Source organism: Petaurus breviceps, unplaced genomic scaffold (assembly GCF_028583685.1).
Source record: "Petaurus breviceps papuanus isolate PSGF00001 unplaced genomic scaffold, PetGlider_PUasm1.0 164, whole genome shotgun sequence".
NCBI lineage: Eukaryota > Metazoa > Chordata > Mammalia > Diprotodontia > Petauridae > Petaurus > Petaurus breviceps.
In genome coordinates this window covers 4,560,753-4,580,612 of record NW_027185735.1, presented here as the reverse complement: position 1 = coordinate 4,580,612, position 19,860 = coordinate 4,560,753, and the positions used below count along the sequence as shown (strand labels likewise).

At 38.6% G+C, this 19,860-nt stretch overlaps 1 protein-coding gene and 1 pseudogene across 1 annotated transcript in view; both read right to left on the bottom strand.

The window, feature by feature from the left end:
• Positions 1-14,552: 14,552 nt before the first annotated feature.
• Positions 14,553-19,854, bottom strand: LOC138156795 (cyclin-D1-binding protein 1 homolog; annotated as a pseudogene).
• Positions 19,855-19,859: 5 nt separating this feature from the next.
• The window catches only part of PTGER2 (prostaglandin E receptor 2), an 11,644-nt gene continuing 11,643 nt past the window's right edge, over position 19,860 (bottom strand). The window contains exon 2 of the mRNA XM_069082234.1: position 19,860. This exon is cut by the window's right edge and continues 332 nt beyond it. The gene's annotated coding sequence lies outside the window, so the exon portion shown is untranslated.

The following is a 19,860-nucleotide window of genomic DNA, read 5'->3' as shown; positions in this document are numbered from 1 at the left end:
AGTAAATGTGAGTATGATATGATTTAAAAAATTTTTTTAAAGTAAAACCATTTAGGAACAGGTAAAAAAATAATTTTTATATTCCTTTGGACAGTATACCCACATATAAAGATGTGACTCCCCATATGGACAGAAGGAGAAAAGGAGGGGGAAGAGGAAAGGGAGGAGGAACAGAGGGATTGGAACACAATATTCCAGAAGACAAAGGAAATAGTTCTAAACCCCCCCCCCCAAAAAAAAACAATCCAGCAAAATTGAGTATAATCCTGGGGTGTTGGTGGGAAATGCACCTTTAATGTAAGAGAGGACTTTTAAGCATTCCTGATGAAAAGCCACAGCTGAAAAGAATATTTAACATACAAACACAAGAGTGAAGAAGGCATAAAAAGGTAAACAAGGGTGAGCTAAACATGAGTAAATGTAAGAGACTTTTAAAAAAAAGGATAATTTTTTTTCATTGTTATCCTAGGAGATGATAAATGTTTCCCTTAGAACTAAATTTTCATCAGGGGTCATAGAGGGAATCTAACTAGAAAAAGGGTCTGAGTGTGATTCTGTTATTTAAAAAAAGAATGGAAAGGGAGAGGGAAAGAAATGGACTGCAATGGGGAGTGTAAGAAAGAAGAAGAATGGGGAAAATTATGTCAAGAAAAGCTCAAGTAGAAATCTGTAAAAACAAGGCAGAGGCATCAGGGGAGAGTAGATTACACACTTATCTGAACTGGTCAAACACACACACACACAGAGTTGGCTATGGAAATACATTTCCCCAAACAGCAAAAATGGAGGAAAGTGGTTAAGGAAAAGTGGAGGAATAAGAGGATTAAAGGAGGATTTAGTCAGTCTTAAAAGTGGGGGCAAGAGAAAGAAAAGTATAAGACAATAGGGAAATGAAGGGAAATAATTAATGTTGTGAATGTGATGATCTATAATCAATCAATCAATACACATTTGTTAAGCACTTACTAAGTGCCAGGCACTATGCTAAATACTGGGAACACAAAAGGAGGCAAAAAACAGCCCCTTACTCAGGGCCCTGGCTGTGTTGTGTACATTCATGTCTCAGGGCTGCCTGCCAGCCTCCCCCTAGGAGAGAATAGGCTTCTGCCCAGCCAGTTCCTCATGCCTCAGACCCTGAGCTATGTCCCTGGGCCACTTGCCTGCTGGGCCCCCCCCCTTTAGCCCCAGGTTATAAGCATAAACCTGAGGTTACAGGGATCCTGTTCTCCCTTCTTGCCTTCAATCTATGAGGCCCAGCCCCAGGTCCTTTCCTTTTCCATGCCCCCTATTCCCAAGCTACTTTCCTGTATTTAATGTGTCAATAAAGTGAAATTGTTCCCAGAAAAAAAAAAAAGACAGCCCCTTACCTCAAGGATTTCATACTCTAAAGAGGGGGACAACATGACAAAATGAGTTATATACAGGATAATTAGGGGGGTTAGATTGTGAGAGAGGGAAAACACTGGAATAAAGAAGTAAGGCTTCCTGTAAAAGGTGAGATTTTAGTTGAAACCTAAAGGAAGCCAGGAAGAGAGTGTTCTAGGCATGGGAGACAGACCTAGAAAATGCCCAAACCTGAGAGATTGTTTGAGGAACAACTGGGAGGCCAGTGTCACTGGATTGAAAGATACTTGCTGGGGAGAAAGGTGTAATACGACTGGAAAGGTAGGAGGGAGCTAGGTTATGAAGGACTTTAAATGCCTTTTGTATTTGCTCTTGGAAGCAATAGGAAGTCACCAGAGTTTGTTGAAAATAGAAGAGGACAGTAGAATGGAGTAGAAACCAGAAATCAACAATAAGTTTTTTTTATTAAAAATTATACTTGAAACAGACCTCTTGCCCTTAAGTGGTAGAAGAAGGCCACTGTAATCAATTTGCCAGTCAGAGGCCAGGAACCATTGAGAATCGTGTCATATTGGTCTGTCAGAGATAGGCGCTCTGATCGGTATGAGGAGTACAATGGGGTAGAAATAGCTGCATCAACCTTTGTTAGGGGGAAGCATATTGTCCCAAGCCTACACCAACATGGTACGATGGTCCACATATCCTCATAGGCTATGGACCCATTTTCCAATCTCTGCTTTTCTCAATAAGGAAATGACCGTTCTTATTCAGTTCAGCTGAGAGTGTCTGTTGTCTCTGGCACTAATGTACCTCACAAACAATTACATGTGATTGATGAAAGATGTCAGTAAAATTCCTACATTGGTCTTCATTTCAAACAAACAGTCCTTGCTAGTCCAGCCTTAATCTTTTCAGGCTCTAGGTAACCCTACCAGACTTATGACCACTGCTCAAAAATTAGTATAAATAAAAATATTATCACTCCCATCCCTCAAGACTTCCTCATATCAGTCATGCAACTTACAACTCAACCAAATGGAAGGATCTAACAATACTTCCATCCCTTGGAGTATCATCAGTTACCAGATTCATGGCTCCTGGAGTTTCATGTACCTCTTACATAGAGGGAATAAGAGCAATCAGTAAATAAGACAGATGGCATTCCTTAGGAGTCAGGTCCTTATAGGCCCACTGGGCTGGCAGGGCTAACAGAATCACAATCTGTTTGTGAAGGGCACTAAAATCCAAGGGGCCTGGGAGGGCTTAAGCTTTAATGTATCATTTCCATTTGACACTAGATGCCACTTGTGCCCTACCCATCTTGTTAAGGAACCCATCTCTTATCATCAAACTCATAGGCAACTTTTGGTGGAGGAATAATTTGATGCGATTGACTTGGTAGCAACTAGAACCTTGTAGCAAGAGAGCAACTTCTTTTCAAAAGTGATATAATGAGTAGTTGTTTTGGGAACTTTTGGGCTCCAGAAACCAAATTGTTGTTTGGTCTTTCCATCTGTAGTTGCCTGCCAAAGGTTTTACTTTGCCTGATCTTTGTGGAGATAGATTTCTAAATACCTGGCCACACAAAGTTATAAGAGCCTACAGGAGATACAATAATATGGTCTGCTTTAGGTCTTCCAGAATTGTAGTTTGTTCTGGGCTCCATTCAAAAGAAGCAAATTTGCAAGTAAATTGGTAAATGGGAGCCATCAGGATACCAAAATGTGAAATGTGAGTTCTCCAGAAATGGAAACATCCAATAAGTGTCAGCCTTCCTTTTTGGATTATGAGGAAGCAATGCCAGTAGTTTATTCTAACCTGTGTCAATAAACATCTGTATTTTCTGGATTCTACTGTATTCTCAAGAACTTCTACTGATCAGGCTGGGCACTAGATTTTCTTGGGGTTGATTTCCCACCCCTTGTCACTCATATGTGTCACTATTCAATCCAGAGTCTCAGCTACTGTGAACTCATCTGCCCTTGTCAACATTATAGCATTGGTGTAGTGGCATATCTCAATGCCTTCAGGAAGGAAAGCCCTTTTCAGGAAGAGCCTTTTCTCTCCCCACCAGATTGTGGCAGTCTAAGGGTGAAGTCAGGTAGCCCTGAGAAAGGACAGTGAAGGTGTACGAGAAGGACTAGCATCTCTGGTGCGAAGGTTTGTGGAGCCCTTTTCAGGGCTGCTCATTCACCTTTGGTATCCACCTGCCACCAGCTCTCTCATTTGTGTCTTTAAGAAGCATGCACAGCGTGACGCAGCTGGCAGCCGCAGGAGCAAGCCAGGAAGGCGCGGCGTGGCCAGCAGAGGCAGGCCTGGAAGGGGCCTGATCAACTTGGAGGGCAAGTCTTCCTACCAACTACAAGGTCCACTATGAGGCCTATCACCAAGGGCTGGGACTGGAAAGAGCAAGGTAAGAAGCAAATACAGGGGCCCCTGTCCTGGACAGCAAACACTCCTGGGGTTACCACTTCATAGCCCAGAAATTTTTTTAAAAAGCCCATTTCAGGACCTCCAAAGATTAGGATGACAGAGTGAACCTCATTTGCTCCAACCGCCCCCCCCACCCTGAAAACATAGTAACCCTTGCCCCAGGGCAAAACCCTCTACAGTAAAGGCTTGGGATCCTAGAGGAAGGGTGTGGCTAGGACCCTGCCTCAAAATGGGTAGAAAGCAGACTACAAAGACAAAGAATCTGGAGTCCTACTATCCTCAGAGGGAGGAACCAACCTCAGAAGGAGACAATGTGAACTCCACACCCAAAGCTGAAACTTCAACAGGGAATGGGTCCCAAGCACAGAAGGCTCTCCTAGATGAGATCAAAAGGAACTTTGAAAACAAAATGAGAGAGATAGAAGACAAAATGAATAATTCTCTCAAAATGAAAATAGCAGAATTAGAAAAACATTATAATGAGGAAAACATCTCTCTAAAAAGAAAAGTGTATGATATGGAAAAGGAGCTTCAAAAATTAACCAAGGAAAATGATTTGCTAAAAACCAGAATTAACCATATGGAAACAAATAACTCTATGGGGAACCAAGAATTAGCCAAGCAAAACAAGAAGAATGAAAAATTAGAAAAAGAGGTAAAATACCTCAAAGAAAAAATAACTGACCTGGAAAACAGATCAAGGAGAGATAATCTGAGAATCATAGGCCTACCCGAAAATTATGATGAAAAAATGAGCCTGGACAACATTCTCCAAGAGCTCATTAAGGAAAACTGCCCTGAGATACTAGAACCTGAGGGTAAAATAGAAATCGAGAGAATCCACTGGACACCTGCTGAAAGAGATCTCAAACTGAAAAGTCCTCAAAATGTTGTGGCCAAACTCCAGAACTACCAGATAAAAGAGAAAATACTTCAAGTGGCCAAAGAGAAACAATTCAAATATTGAGGGTCCACAGTGAGGATTGCACAGGATTTGGTGGCCTCTACACTGAAAGATTGGAGGCAGTGGAATACAATTTTCCAGAAGGCAAAAGAGCTCGGGTTACAACCAAGGATCACATACCCAATGAGACTGAGCATATTCTTCCAGGCAAGGAGATGGTCATTCAATGATATAACAGAGTTCCAGACCTTCTTGATAAAAAAGCCAGAACTCAATGGAAAATTCAACCTCCAATTACGAGATGCAACAGTGACTTAGAAAGGTAAACAAGGAGAACACACACACACCCTGCTATTTGATAAGAACAAACTGGTTATAGACAAGTAGAGGGTATGACTATAAAATACACAAAATGACAATTAAAAAAAATCTTATTAAGGGCTACAAAGGGACTGCAATGGAAGAAAGGGAATGGTTGAAGGGGAAAAGGGTAAAATATGCTGCTCATAGAGGCATAAAAACTGTATAGCAGAGGAAAAAAAGGGAGGGAGTTGGAAAGCATATGAGCTTTTCCCTCATTGGTTCTGGTACAAGGAGGGAATAACAACCAGTTAAGCATAGGACTCTATGGAGAAGAAACGCAGAAAGTATCATTTTAGAGGGAAAGAGAGGAGGGAGAGGAGCTTCGCATGAGATTTGTTCCTGTCACTCTTGATGCAAAGAAGAAATAGCATACTTCATCAAGTATAAAAATATCTTACAGGCAGTAGGAGGGGGAAAGGGTTACAAAAGGGGGGTGGGGGTGGTTTGTAGGGAGGGAAGTAATAGGGGGAAAAGGGAGGAAAAGGGAGGGGGGCTGAAAAAGGAACACTGAGGGAGGCAGTGGTCAAAAGGAAAACTATTAAGGAGGGGGAAGGGAGAAGGGAGGGAAAATATGAACATTAACAGGGGCAGGAATAGGATGGGGGGAAAGAAACAGATAACAATCATAACTGTAAATGGGAATGGAATGAACTCTCCCATAAAACAGAGACGGATAGCAGAATGGATTGGAAATCATAATCCTACAATATGCTGTTTAAAAGAAACACATCTGAAACAGAGGGATACACACAAGGTAAAGGTAAAAGGTTGGAATAAAATATATCATGCCTCAGCTAAAGTAAAAAAAGCAGGGGTATCAATCCTTATCTCAGATAAAGCAAAAGCAAAAACTGACCTAATTAAAAGAGATAAGGAAGGAAATTATATCCTGTTAAAAGGCACCATCGAGAATGAAGCAATATCATTACTTAACATATATGCACCAAGTGGTGTAGCATCCAAATTCCTAGAGGAGAAGGTAAAGGAATAAGAGGAAGAAAAAGATAGCAAAACTATACTAGTGGGAGACCTTAATCTCCCCCTCTCTGAACTTGATAAATCCAACCTCAAAATAAACAAGAAAGAAGTTAAGGAGGTGAACAGGATTTTAGAGAGGATAGGTATGATAGATCTCTGGAGAAAACTGAATGGGGATAAAAAGGAATATACTTTCTTCTAAGGGGTTCATGGCACATACTCAAAAAGTGACCATGTTCTAGGGCATAAAAACCTCACAATTCTATGCAGTAAGGCAGAAATATTAAATGCATCCTTCTCAGATCATGATGCAATAAAAATTATATGCAATAAAGGGCCAGGGAAAGACAGACTAAAAACTATTGGAAATTAAACAATTTAATCCTAAAGAATGAGTGGGTCAAACAAGAAATTATAGAAACAATCAGTAATTTCATTTAAGAGAATGATAATCATGAGACAACATACCAAAATCTGTGGGATGCATTAAAGGCAGTTCTTAGGGGAAGTTTTATATCCCTGAGTGCATATGTAATTAAATTAGAGAAAAGGGAGCTCAACGAATTGGGCATGCAATTAAAAAACCTAGAAAAAGAACAAATTCAAAATCCCCAATTAAATACTAAACTAGAAATATTGAAGACAAAAGGAGAGATTAATAAAATTGAAATTAAGAAAACTATTGAATTAATAAATAAAAACAAGAGCTGGTTTTATGAAAAAACCAACAAAATTGATAGACCCTTAGTCAATATGATAAAAAAGAAAGAAGAAAACCAAAGTATGAGCATCAAAAATGAAAAGGGTGAATCTACCTCCAATGAAGAGGAAATAAAAACAATAATTAGGAATTATTTTTCCTAATTGTATGCACATAAATTTGACAATCTTAGGGAAATGGATGAATATTTACAAACATACAAGTTGCCCAGATTAACTGAAGAGGAAGTCAATTACTTAAATAATCCCATCTCAGAAAAAGAAATTGAACAAGCCATCAGTCAGCTCCCTAGGAAAAATCTCCAAGGCCAGATGGATTCACTAGTGAATTCTATCAAACATTTAAAGAACAATTGATTCCAATACTCTACAAACTATTTGGGAAAATTAGTGAAGAAGGAGTCCTACCAAATTCTTTTTATGATACAAATATGGTACTGATACCTAAATCAGGAAGAGATAAAACAGAGAAAGAAAATTATAGATCAATCTCCCTCATGAAAAAATTCTAAATAAAATACTAGCAAAAAGACTACAGCACCTTATCTCAAGAATAATACACTTTGATCAGGTAGGATTTATTCCAGGAATGCAAGGATGGTTTAATATGAGGAAAACCATCAGTATAATTGATCATATCAACAATAAAACTTGCAGAAACCACATGGTCATTTCAATAGATGCAGAAAAGGCTTTTGACAAAATACAACATCCATTACTTTTAAAAACATTAGAAAGTATAGGAATAAATGGAGCCTTCCTTAAAATAATAGGTAGCATCTATTTACAGCCATCAGCAAGTGTTATATGTAATGGGGAGAAGCTAGAAGCATTTCCCATAAGATCAGGGGTGAAACAAGGATGTCCACTATCACCCCTCTTATTCAATCTGGTACTAGAAATGTTAGCAGTAGCAATTAGAGAAGAAAAAGAAATCAAATTAGGCAAAGAAGAAACCAAGCTATCACTCTTTGCAGATGATATGATGATATACTTAGAGAATCCTAGAGAATCAAGTAAAAAACTACTTGAAACAATAAATAAATTTGGCAAAGTTGCAGGATATAAAATAAACCCACATAAATCCTCTGCATTCCTATATATTTCCAATGAAATTCAACAGCAAGAGATAGAAAGAGAAATCCCATTTAAAGTTACTGTAGACATTATAAAATATTTGGGAATCTACCCACCAAAACAAACCGAGGACCTGAATGATCATAACTACAAAACACTTTTCACACAAATAAAGTCAGATCTAACTAATTGGAAAAATATCAATTGCTCATGGCTGGGTCAAGCTAATATAATAAAAATGACAATTTTACCTAAATTAAATTATATATTTAGTGCCATACCAATTAATTTACCAAAAAACTACTTTATAGAGCTAGAAAAAATAGTAACAAAATTCATTTGGAAAAATAAACGGTCCAGAATATCAAGGGAATTAATGAAAAGAAATCCTAGGGAAGGTGGACTAGCTATACCAGATTTCAATCTGTATTATAAAGCAGCAGTCATCAAAACTACTTGGTACTGGCTGAAGAATAGAGGAGTGGATCAATGGAATAGATTAGGCACACAAGATTCAGAAGTCAATGACTGTAGTAATGTATTGTTTGATAAACCTCCAGACCCTGGTTTTTGGGATAAGAACTCACTATTTGACCAAAACTGCTGGGAAAACTGGAATATAGTATGGCAGAAACTGGGCATAGACCATTATCTAACACCATATACCAAAATCAAGTCTAAATGGGTGCATGATCTAGGTATAAAGGTTGATACTGTAAGCAGTCTCCTAAAACAAGGAATAGTTTACCTATCAGACTTGTGGAGAGGGAAACACTTTATGACTAAACAAGAATTAGGGAACATTATAAAATGTAAAATGAATAATTTTGACTATGTGAAATTGAAAAGTTTCTGTACAAACAAAGCCAATGTAACCAAGATTAAGAAGGAGGTGGGAAATTGGGAAAGAATCTTTACAACCTATGTCTCTGACAAAGGACTCATTTCTAAAATATACAGAGAATTGAGTCAAATTTATAAGAATACAAGTCATTCCCCAATTGATAAATGGTCAAAGGATATGAACAGGCAGTTTTCAGAGAAAGAAATTAAAGCTATCTATAAGCACATGAAGAAATGCTCTAATTCACTATTGATTAGAAAAATGCAAATCAAAACAACTCTGAGGTACCACATCTCACCAGTCAGATTGGCTAAGATGACAAAACAGGAAAATGACAAATGCTGGAGAGGATGTGGGCAAATTGGAACACTAATGAATTGCTGGTGGAGTTGTGAACTGATCCAGCCTTTCTGGAGAGCAATCTGGAATTATGCCCAAAGGGCTATAAATACTTTCATACCCTTTGATCCAGCAATACCACTCCTAATGTTATATCCCAAAGAGATCATAGAAATGGGAGAAAGACCCATATGTACAAAAATGTTTATAGCACCTCTTTTAGTGGTAGCAAAGAATTGGAAATTAAGGGGGTGCCCATCAATTGGGGAATGGCTGAATAAGTTGTGGTATATGCATGTTATGGAATACTATTGTGCTACAAGAAACGAGGAGCAGACGGTCTTCATATTTACCTGGAGAGGCTTAAAAGAACTGATGCTGAGTGAGAAGAATAGAACCAGGAGAAATTTGTACACAATTACAGACACAAAGTATGTGTGATGACCAACTTTGATAGACTGGACTCTTCTCAGCAATGCAGTGATATAAGTAAATCCCAAAAGACTCATGATGGAGAGAAATATGTGCATCCAGAGAAAGAACTAGAAAGAATTAAGTTTATATCCAGGTGGAAGCAAAATACCTGATCTTTTTCCTTCTTTTTATTTGGTTTTATGTCCTCTTTACCATTTTTCATTCCAGCTGGTACAATCCGTCCTTATAACCTGACTAATGTATAATGTGAAAGTATTTACAGATCCTATACTTGAGAATAAGCTGCCATGGAGGGGGAGGGCAGGGAGGGGGACAAAATGTGAAACTTAAGGAATTGTGGAATTGAATCCTGTAAACTAAAAGGAAACAAACAAATTAATAAAAAAAAAAAAGAAGCATGTGCAGCAGATACACTCCAGTAAAACCATCTGAGGAGATGGACTAAACCAGGCTGAGGGTAACCAACAGGCTTCAAATCTGTTGATGACTTAAAGGGATATCTACCCTTAGACACGTGAAGCATGTGAAGACTTCCCCTGGTGAAATGGGTGGATGAGAACCATTTGTTCCAACATCTATGAAGGTAGCTGAAGTAGGTGCTGTGGAGTACTTAGAGTTTGGTCAGACATTAAAGACACCAAGGTCATCCTGGGCCATCACCAGTTATCTTGATTTTTGTCTTGCAACTGGACTTCAATGACTTTGGAAGAAAAGAGTGAGGCTGACGACTTTGTACAACTCTGCCTCATGTAAATCCAATTCACAAGCAAGTCAAGTCATCGCCCTGTGAGGTCATCAGTCCTCTTTAAAAACAAAGGACAAACAACAACTGGACTCATTCCTAGGTGAAAGCGAATCATTCCTGACTAGTCTCAACCACAAAAATAAAGACACTGACGAAGTTGATAACCTCGTATTACTCACCTTGGGTTAGGAACAATTGCAGCAATTGGTATGACAACTTTGTTAAGCTTTCTTTAGTCCCCTCTAAGCTGCCAGGCACCATCTACATGTTTAACTGGCCACACCAGGGAAGTGGGTGTTGACAAAGCAAAATTCCATCCTCCATCTCTATCACTAGTGAGGAAATATCTTTCACCACTCCAACCCCTCTACCAAAAGGACCTGTGTTGTTTGTGGGTACTAAAATCCAAGATGTCCTAGAGGAAAAGAAAGGGAATAAGTATTGATAAAGTACCTACTATGTTCCAGGCACTGGTTCTAAATGTTTCACAATATTATCTCATTTCCTCATACCTCTCTGCTCTTCTGTCCACAATATTCATAAAATCCATTCCAATATATTTCCTGAGATCACAACTATAATCCACATGGGAGGATGAATGGACATGGGAGGTCCTTCCTTGATTTCCACCTAAACAGAGATGCCCCACGCCCTCAGCAGTCTACCCCCTAAATTTCCTTATGAAAATCGGGGAGTCTCTATGTATTTGTTTGGAGCCCCATATAGTAAACTGTTTCCCAGTGTCCAGTGGTCCCTTGTATACTTGTTATCTTCCTCTCCCTTTCTAGGCCCATGGCGTTGGCCCTAGGTAAACTCATCCCCAAAGCTCTTAAAATCTAAATAGAGAGACTTAAGTGGCTCAGGGCTGCCAAGTGGCATGGGAATCTTAGGGGATGCCTTAACTTGAGAGAGATTGAATGCTCTTTATTGCCCCATCCCAGATTTCTCAGTAGAGTTTCACTAGCACCCCCCATATGCTGATCAATAACTTTTTATGAACCCCATGTTTTCAGTTTCTTGTTTGAAGAGGTTGTCAATACTCTCATCCACCTGGCAGGACAGCAGCTGTAGTACCCCCTTCCACCATGCTCAGCCTACTCATTTGCACACACAGCTATGCTTTCTCAATCTCCTATTCATATTTCAACAGTTTATCTGTCTAGCCCTGTCTGGTTGTGTGGCAAAGACTCTAGCTTCCATTCTGGTGGGACTCCACCCAGAAGATAAGACCCTAGGTAGGTTGATCACAGGTTTTGGCAAACTATGGAGGAATCACATAAATCCAATCTATCAAACCCATCCCCGTCAGGAACTTTTTCCCTTCCTTTGGCAGATCTCCATCAGGGACCTTGCTGCAATGGGAATTCATCTATATGGAGTCAGATAGGGATAATTCCCCATCCCAGCAACCTCAAAGGGGTAAAAAAAAAAAAGTCCCTATCTAGGATCTCTAATTGATTTGATTGACTTTAAAAGTAAGTCCTCAGCTATGAATATCTGATACAAAGAGAATCTCCACATTAACTCCATCCCTCACCTGTATATCCCAAGCAATACAGCATAGGCTCAGAACAAAGTAAATCATGGGACCTGGTTGGCTCTGTCTTCCCTGACATAGCATCTAGGGACAAAGAAAGTCTCAGTTGTGTGGCAAAGTTGGGTGCCAAAGACCTGAAGTCATATCCTGATGACTTGCTGATCAGTTCAAAATTCTACCAACAGTACATTAGTATCCCAACTTTACCACATCATCTCCAACATTTACCATTTTCCTTTTCTGTCATTACTAAACCAATCTGAATAGGTGTGATGTGGTACCTCAGTTGTTTTAATTTGCATTTCCCTAATCAAAGGGAATTTAGAACATTTCTTCATATGACTACAGATAGCTTTGATTTCTTCATTTGGGAACTGCCTGTTCATATCCTTTGACCATTTATCAATTGGGGAATGACTTGTACTCTTATATATGTGACTAAGTTCTTTATAAATTTGAGAGATTTTAACAGAGATACTTGCTATAAGGATTATATCCCAGCTTTCTGCTTTCCTTCTAATCTTGGTTGCATGGGTTTCATTTGTGCAAAATTTGTGACTATATACTCTCTATCTCTTGTTTAGTCATAAATTCTTCCCTTCTCCATAGATCTGACAGGTAAACTATTCCTTGCTCTCCTAATTTGCTTATGGTATCATCCTTTATGCCTAAATCATGTACCCTTTTTACCTTATCTTGGTATGTGATATAAGATGTTGGTCTAGACCTTATTTCTGCCATATCATTTTCCAGTTTCACCAGCAATTTCACCACCAAACAACTCAAATAATGAGTTCTTATCCCAGAGGCTGGAGTCTTCTTCTGTACCTAATTTATTCTACTGATCCACCACTCGATTTCTTAGCCAGTATAAGACAGTCTTGATAATTATCACTTTATAATATAGTTTGAGATCTGTACTGCTTAGCCACCCTTCTTTGTATTTTTTCATTAGTTCCCTTGACCTTTTGTTCTTCCAGAAGAATTTTTTTTTCTAGCTATATAAAATCATTTTTGGTAGTTTGATTGGTATGGCACTGAATAAGTAAGTTATCATTTTTATTATATTGTCTCAGTCTATCCATGAGCAACTGATATTTTTCCAATTGTTTAGATCTGACTTTATTTGTGTGAAAAGTGTTTTATAATCATGTCCATATAGTTCCTGGGCTTGTCTTGGCAGATAGATTTCCAAATATTTTATAGTGTCCACAATTACTTTTTAATGAAATTTCTCTTTCTATCTCTTCTTGATGAACGTTGTTAGTAATATACAGAAAATGCTGATTGTTTATGTGGGTTTATTTTATATCCTGCAACTTTGCTAAAGTTGTTAATTATTTCAAATAGTTTTTTGGTTGATTCTCTAGGATTCTCTAAGTATACCATCATACCAGATTGATAACTTTATTTCCTCATTGCCTGTTCTAATTCCTTCAATTTCTTTTTCTTCTTATTGATATACCTAAGATTTCTAGTACAATATTTAATAATAGTGATGATGATGGGCATTCTTGCTTCACCCATGATCTTATTGTGAAGGCCTCTATCTTATCCCCATTACAGTTAATACTTGCTAATGATTTTAAATAGATGCTACTTATCATTTTAAGGTAAGGTCCATTTATTCATATCCCATCTGGCATTTTTAACAGGAATGGGTGCTGTATTTTATTAAAAGCTTTTTCAGTATCTATTGAGCTAATCATATGATTTCTCTTGGTTTAATTATTTATATTGTCAGTAATGCTGATAGTTCTATTATCTAACCAACACTGCATTCCAGGTATAAATAGAACCTGATCTTAGTGTTTTATCCCAGTGATATATTGCTATAATCTCCTTGCAAATATTTTATTTAAAAATTTTTACATCAATATTCATTAGGAAATTGGTGTATAGTTTTCTTTCTCTGTTTTAGTTCTTCCTGGTTTAGGTATCAACACCATATTTATGTCATAAAAGGAATTTGATAGGACTCCTTGTTTACCTATTTTTTTTTCAAATTGTTTGCATAGTATTAGAATCAATTTTTCATTAAATGTTTGATAGAATTTATTTGTGAACCCATCTGGCCCTGGTGACTTTTTTCTTGAGATTTCATTGATGGCTTGTTCAATTTCTTTTTCTGAAATGAGGTTATTTAGGTATTCTATTTCCTCTTCTGTTAATTTGTGTAATTTATATTTTTATAAATATTCATCAAATTTGGTCAGATTGTCAGATAGATTGGCATATAATTGAGCAAAATATCTCCCAATGATTTCTTTAATTTCTTCTTCATTGGTGATGAATTCACTCTTTCTATTTTTGATATTAGATATTTGGTTTTCTTCTTTCTTTTTTAAAATCAAATTAAACAATGGCTTATCTATCTCATTTGCTTTTTTTTTTTTTTTCACAAAACCAGCTCCTCATTCTATTTATTAGGTTAATAATTTTCTTACTTTTAATTTTATTAATCTCACCTTTGGTTTTCAAGATTTTCAGTTTGGTACTCAACTGGGGATATTTAATTAGTTCTTTTTCTAGTTTTTTTAAGATACATGACTGGGGTGGTTAGGTGGTGCAGTGAGTAAGAGTGCCGACCCTGGAGTCAGGATGACCTGGATCGGTTCAGGCCTCAGATACTTAACACACACACACTCACACACACACACACACACACACACGTGTAACCTTCAGCAAGTTACTTAACTCCAATTGCTTAAGAAAAAAAAAGATACATGACCGATTTATTAATCTTTTCTTTCTCTATTTTATTGGCATAAGAATTTAGAGAAATAAAATTTCCCCTAAGCAATTTTCTTATGTTGTCTTAATTCTCTCTTTTTTTTTTTGGAAACAAAAGGAGCATTTTATTATAAGGAATATACAGGACAAAGCTCTCCAGGAATCCAAGTAGCATAAATAAAAGGTCATATAAGCATCCTTTGTTTCTGCCCATAAAAGTGTCATGCTCACATGGTGTGCACACATTTAAAAGGTTTGGTTACTTGCTGGCCTTTGGACACAGCCTTCTTTTTTAAAGTGCAGTCTATAGTAATCCTGACCCAGGAAGCTTGTTGGCTACATCATAACAGCTGATTTCAGACCTTGGTTGTGGCACCATGAGAGGATGAGGAAGAAGGTTCAAAGCTCACCCTGGGTAAGGTTCTTGATTTTGTTCATGTTGTGATCAATGGCACTTGAGAGAAACTAGATCCAGTTTTCTTCTTCATGGGGACACACATGACTTGCCTTTGTGATTTTAAGAATCTTTTTCAACACAGATACATGCTTAGAGCCAACTCATCCACACTAGGGCTGATCTCATTGGAAATGTCTACAATGTCATCTAGCTGGGCAACCTGATCTGAGACAACTGTCTTTCCATGGCTTTCCACTGATGACTTGACTTTCTTGAGGCATGCTTTAGAGGCTTTCATTAGTTCCATACATGGGGCTAATAGCTGCTGGTCCTCTTCTGACCAATACGTGTTCCTATTACCCACGATCCCAATTCACCAGCTTCCAAGATGTCACTGTAAGGGCCTCCACCATCCCCCTGTGCCTGCTCCCTTTCCTCAAGTGCATCCTTCACTGCCCTCAGATATGAAGCCAGCACTAAAAAGGCTGCAGCTTTGTTATCTTTTGGTAGGTGAGGCACCTACCTGGTCACACGTTTCCCAGATACTGCCAGTTGCTATGAGGTACCCCTGTGATATGCATTGAGGTTGAGCTCTGACAATCACCCCTGCAAGCTGGGCCATTCCTTCCACTATATCCACAATGATATCTCAAATCATTTTTCCTAATACGATACCTTGATCTTTGGGAAGCCAGTAGTATGCAGAAACCTCTGCCAACACAGCATTCTGGATACTTTCACAGAGTTTCCTGCAGTCCTCTGGGGAAGGCAGGGGAGGTCTTGCGAAGGCCAGGCTCAGCTTCGTGGCTTCCTGAGACACGGCCAGGGCCCTCTGCCCGAGCTTCTCCCAAAATCTGTGTGTATCAAACGCCTCCGTGGTCTCCCAGGCCTCACCATCCCGCACCCACAGCAGTAAGGTGAGCAGCGCCGCGATGAGACTCCGCAGCTGCGCCACGGGCTCCTCTGGGCTCTGGCCCGCCGCCAGGAGATCCATCAAGTCTGGTCCGAGACACCAGAGGCAGCTCAGTAGGCTCTCCCATAGAATGCTCCAACTTCCTGATGGAAGCCCTAGATCTCAACTTCGGTGCTCTCCAGCTACTTCCAACAATACTGTCTGTTTTCATTCTCTTTAATGAAATTATTGATTGTTTCTATGATTTGTTCTTTGACCAGGTTTTCTTTAGGATTAGATTATGTAGTTTCCAAATTTTTCATTTATCCTTCCACTGCCCTTTGTTGTATGTAAATTTTATTGCATTAAGATCTGAACATTTAATAGTGTTGCTTTCTTACATTTAATTTAGAGGTCTTTATGCCCCAATATATGCTCAATTTTTGAGTAGCAGCCATGGACAAGAGATATGTAATCTTTTCTATTCCCATTAAATTTTTTTCAGAGTTCTGTCATATCTAACTTTTCTAAAATTCTATTCACCTCCTTAATTTTTCTTGTTTATTTTTTGGTTAAATTTATCAAGTTTGGAGTGGAGAATGCTGAGGTCCCCCACTAGTGTAGTTTTGCTGTCTGTTTTCTCCTGTAACTCACTTAACTTCTCCTTTATCAATTTGAATGTTATACCACTTGATGCATATCTCTTGTTTGATGTCAGGTACTCTTCTAGTCCTTGTGGTCAGGACACTCCTTTTTCTGGGGCTCTACTTAGAATCTCTACTCATGTCTAAAAGTCCTTCTCTTTGTGTACTTTTTTTTGTTTTGCTCATATTTCCAACATCAGTTTATTATGTTTGGGTCATACTCCTTCCTATATTTCTGTATGGTGTGGGTAACCCTTGCTTGATCCTGAGTTTGGTGTCTCATGCGACCCTGAATTGTCTGGCCTTGACTCCTGGTTCAGACCCAGGCAACCGCAGCAGCAAACATCCTAGCACACCCAGGATGGCTGCTAGCACAGGTTCTTTGATCTGCTTTTCTACAGGAAAAAAAGGGTTAACAATTTTACTTTAATCAAACATATATCATTTACCTAGTTCAGGGGGAAAAGTCAGCACCCTGAACTTCAGAAAATACAAACAGATGTTACAAGCAGACAAAAATACAGATAGAGAAAATAACACAATTCATCAGACCAACAGACAGGGCTTTTAGCTGTCTAACTATCACATACATACTGTTAGTCACCAAAGAGAGAAGCACAAATATCTGTGTTTTCAAAGCCTGGGGGCTCAATGACCACCCAGAGTCTCATCTGGTCAAATCACACAACTCTTCCTGAAGTGATCCCCAAAGCAAAACCTTGCCTCAGAGGTATGTATAGCCTTCTCCAGGGTCAGAGAACATCACAAGCCTTGTGACCCACTTGACTACAAAGTAACAAAAGTTGTGCCTTCCTGAAAAACAAACTTCCCTCAAAGCAAGCTTCTCCTGTTGTAATGCCAAGCATGAGTAGCTTTCCAGAGGACTGCTGCTGTGAACAACCTTCAAGGTTCTGATTACAAGGATAGTTAACTCTTCATTTATTCAGTAACAAATTATGACAAAACATTCACAGAAAATCAAAATACAGTATTCACCATGTCACAACTCAGCAACTTAATACTAAAATGGCCATGTCGTTTTCATCAAAGTGGTCACATAGTTTTAAACAAAGTACATTCATTTAGTCACTCAATAATTAGGAAGTCCTCAATTCAATCACAAAGTACAAAGGCTAAAGTTCTCTTTTAAACAAGGTGCATTCATTTAGTCAATCACAAAGTCCACCCCTAGGTCACACCACCTTAATCTCTTCAATAAAAAAGTCTTCCTTCTTAAACAAAGTACAAAGATTTAGTCAATCACAAAGCACCTCTAGGTCACAACTTGGTTACAATATTATCAGTAAGCATTAAGTACCCAAGGAGAGGTCTTTTCATCTTGACACGAGGCAGATTCTGAGCTTCCATGGTTCCCCTTCCCACAGTTTCTGTTCCTGGGAAAACAAAGCTTAACAAAGCCACAATAACATTCATTCACATTGCTGGTATCCTCATCAATTCACCTTCTGCCTGTGAAATAAACCTAGACCCAACAACAAGGACTGAGGCCTCCATCAGCAAACAAATCTGACAAAGTAACATCAAAACAAACAGACAAAATACCAGCACCACAGTCATGCCTGCTCGGTTCTTGGCAACTCCAAGTGGCCCTCAGAAGTCCTGGACAGCTCTGGCTGGCAGTTCTCTCTCTCTCCATGATGCCGCTCCCCGAAGTTCTGGCCTCTCTTAGCTTGGGATTTTCCCTATACTCGGCACCAGCTCCTCTCTATTCAGCCCTCTCTAGTCAAATCAACAAGTCCATCCCACCATGGGATTCACAAGCTCTGGGTCTTAACACTTAACCTGAAACCAAGTGCTAAGTACCTGTTAGCTTACCAATACAAAGGGATCTTCAAATTCCATTACCATTACACCTGTGGATTCCCTCCATGGCCAGCAAACTCTTCCTACCACAGGCTCCATGTGGCCACATTCAGCCTATTAGGGGGCAGAGTATATTTTCAAATCAGGGGGCTCTTCAAATTCAATTTAGGCTTATTAGGGGGCAGGGAAGATCTTCAAATTCCCATTACCATTACAGCTGCCTGGTTTCTTGCCTAGTCTCCTGCTGTGTAGGGAGGAGGCCCTGGTTCATGCCTCACTGGGTTAGGCTGGCTCCATCTCCTGTATAAGATGGGAACTCAGTTCCTTGAGATGTATTTTGCCACTCTCAACTTTGGTCTGGTCCTATCTTTTGCTTGCTGTATATGGGAATGAGTTCCAAGGATCTCCCCTTTCCTTCTGGGCAAAGGGTCTAGATTTGTCTCTTGTTGTGGACTTAGATTGCTTTTCACTTTGCCTTGCACTTAACTTATTTCTGCTCTCCACTTCCATTGAATCTTTTGTGCACTCACGAGCTGAATAGCAGAATTTTTAGTTGATTCATTTTGGTTTTCTGTAGCATTTTTTATTCTGGTGGGGTTTTTTTTTAAGAGTTTTATGGGTACTTGTAGAGGAATTCAGTTTTTCTAGGACCTACCATATCACCATCTTTCCACAATCCCTAACTCCCTCATTTACAGATGAAAGTGAGGTCAAGGGAGTTAAAATAACTTGTTCAAGTTCACACAGGTAGTAAGTCTCAGAAACAACTTTGAAATAGGCCTCTGATACCTGAATCAATACCATTTCCAGTTTATTACACTGTTAAGAATACAGATTGATTCTTAGAGCTGTTTAGAGACCTTAGATACTTCTAATATAACTTTCTCTTTTTATGTTAGAAAATTGAGAGATAGATGACCCAAATAAATGCTCAGGGTCACACAGGTAGTCAATATCAGAACAAAGGTTCAAATTTGTATATACTGACTTAGCTAGTGCTCTTTCTGCCACAATCAACAAATATGTAACTAATCAATTAGAAGTATTTATTGAAGATGTACTATGTGTAGGGATTGAAAGTTTAAGACATGGCCTTTTTATTCAGTAAGTTTTATCTGTGATCAATTTTACAGTGATTCAGAAGGCAAAGAAGAAAACACACCAGAAACTAGAAAAAAAGAAATATTGATAAGTAAAACTTCAGCACTTTGGGGTGTGTTTGAAAAGGTATTTATGCATATAAGTTGAAGGCAAAATTCAGGGAGCAAAGCTGTGAAAATTACAGCATAGGAATCTTCATAAGGAGCAGAGGGGGCAAGGAGTCTTCTGTGATTTTGTAGCTTGCAGAAGTGAAGGCTGGGATATGTGTCTGACTAAAAAACTGTAAGTAAGACTTGGTGGCTAAACAACTAACAATTTTCATATAATCTATATATGGAGAAATGTGAAATAAAATGTTTTATCTGACTTTATATCACTATAACCACAAAAAAGTTAATTAATATTGAATGACCAAAGCAATTTGGAAGTTTAAACAATTTATAAGACAGCATGGATTCTTAGTTCAAAGGAAAACTTAAATCTAAAGGTAACTGAACATAGTTACCAAGAATGCATCAAGATTCACAAATGTTGCTGGTTATTTTTCCCC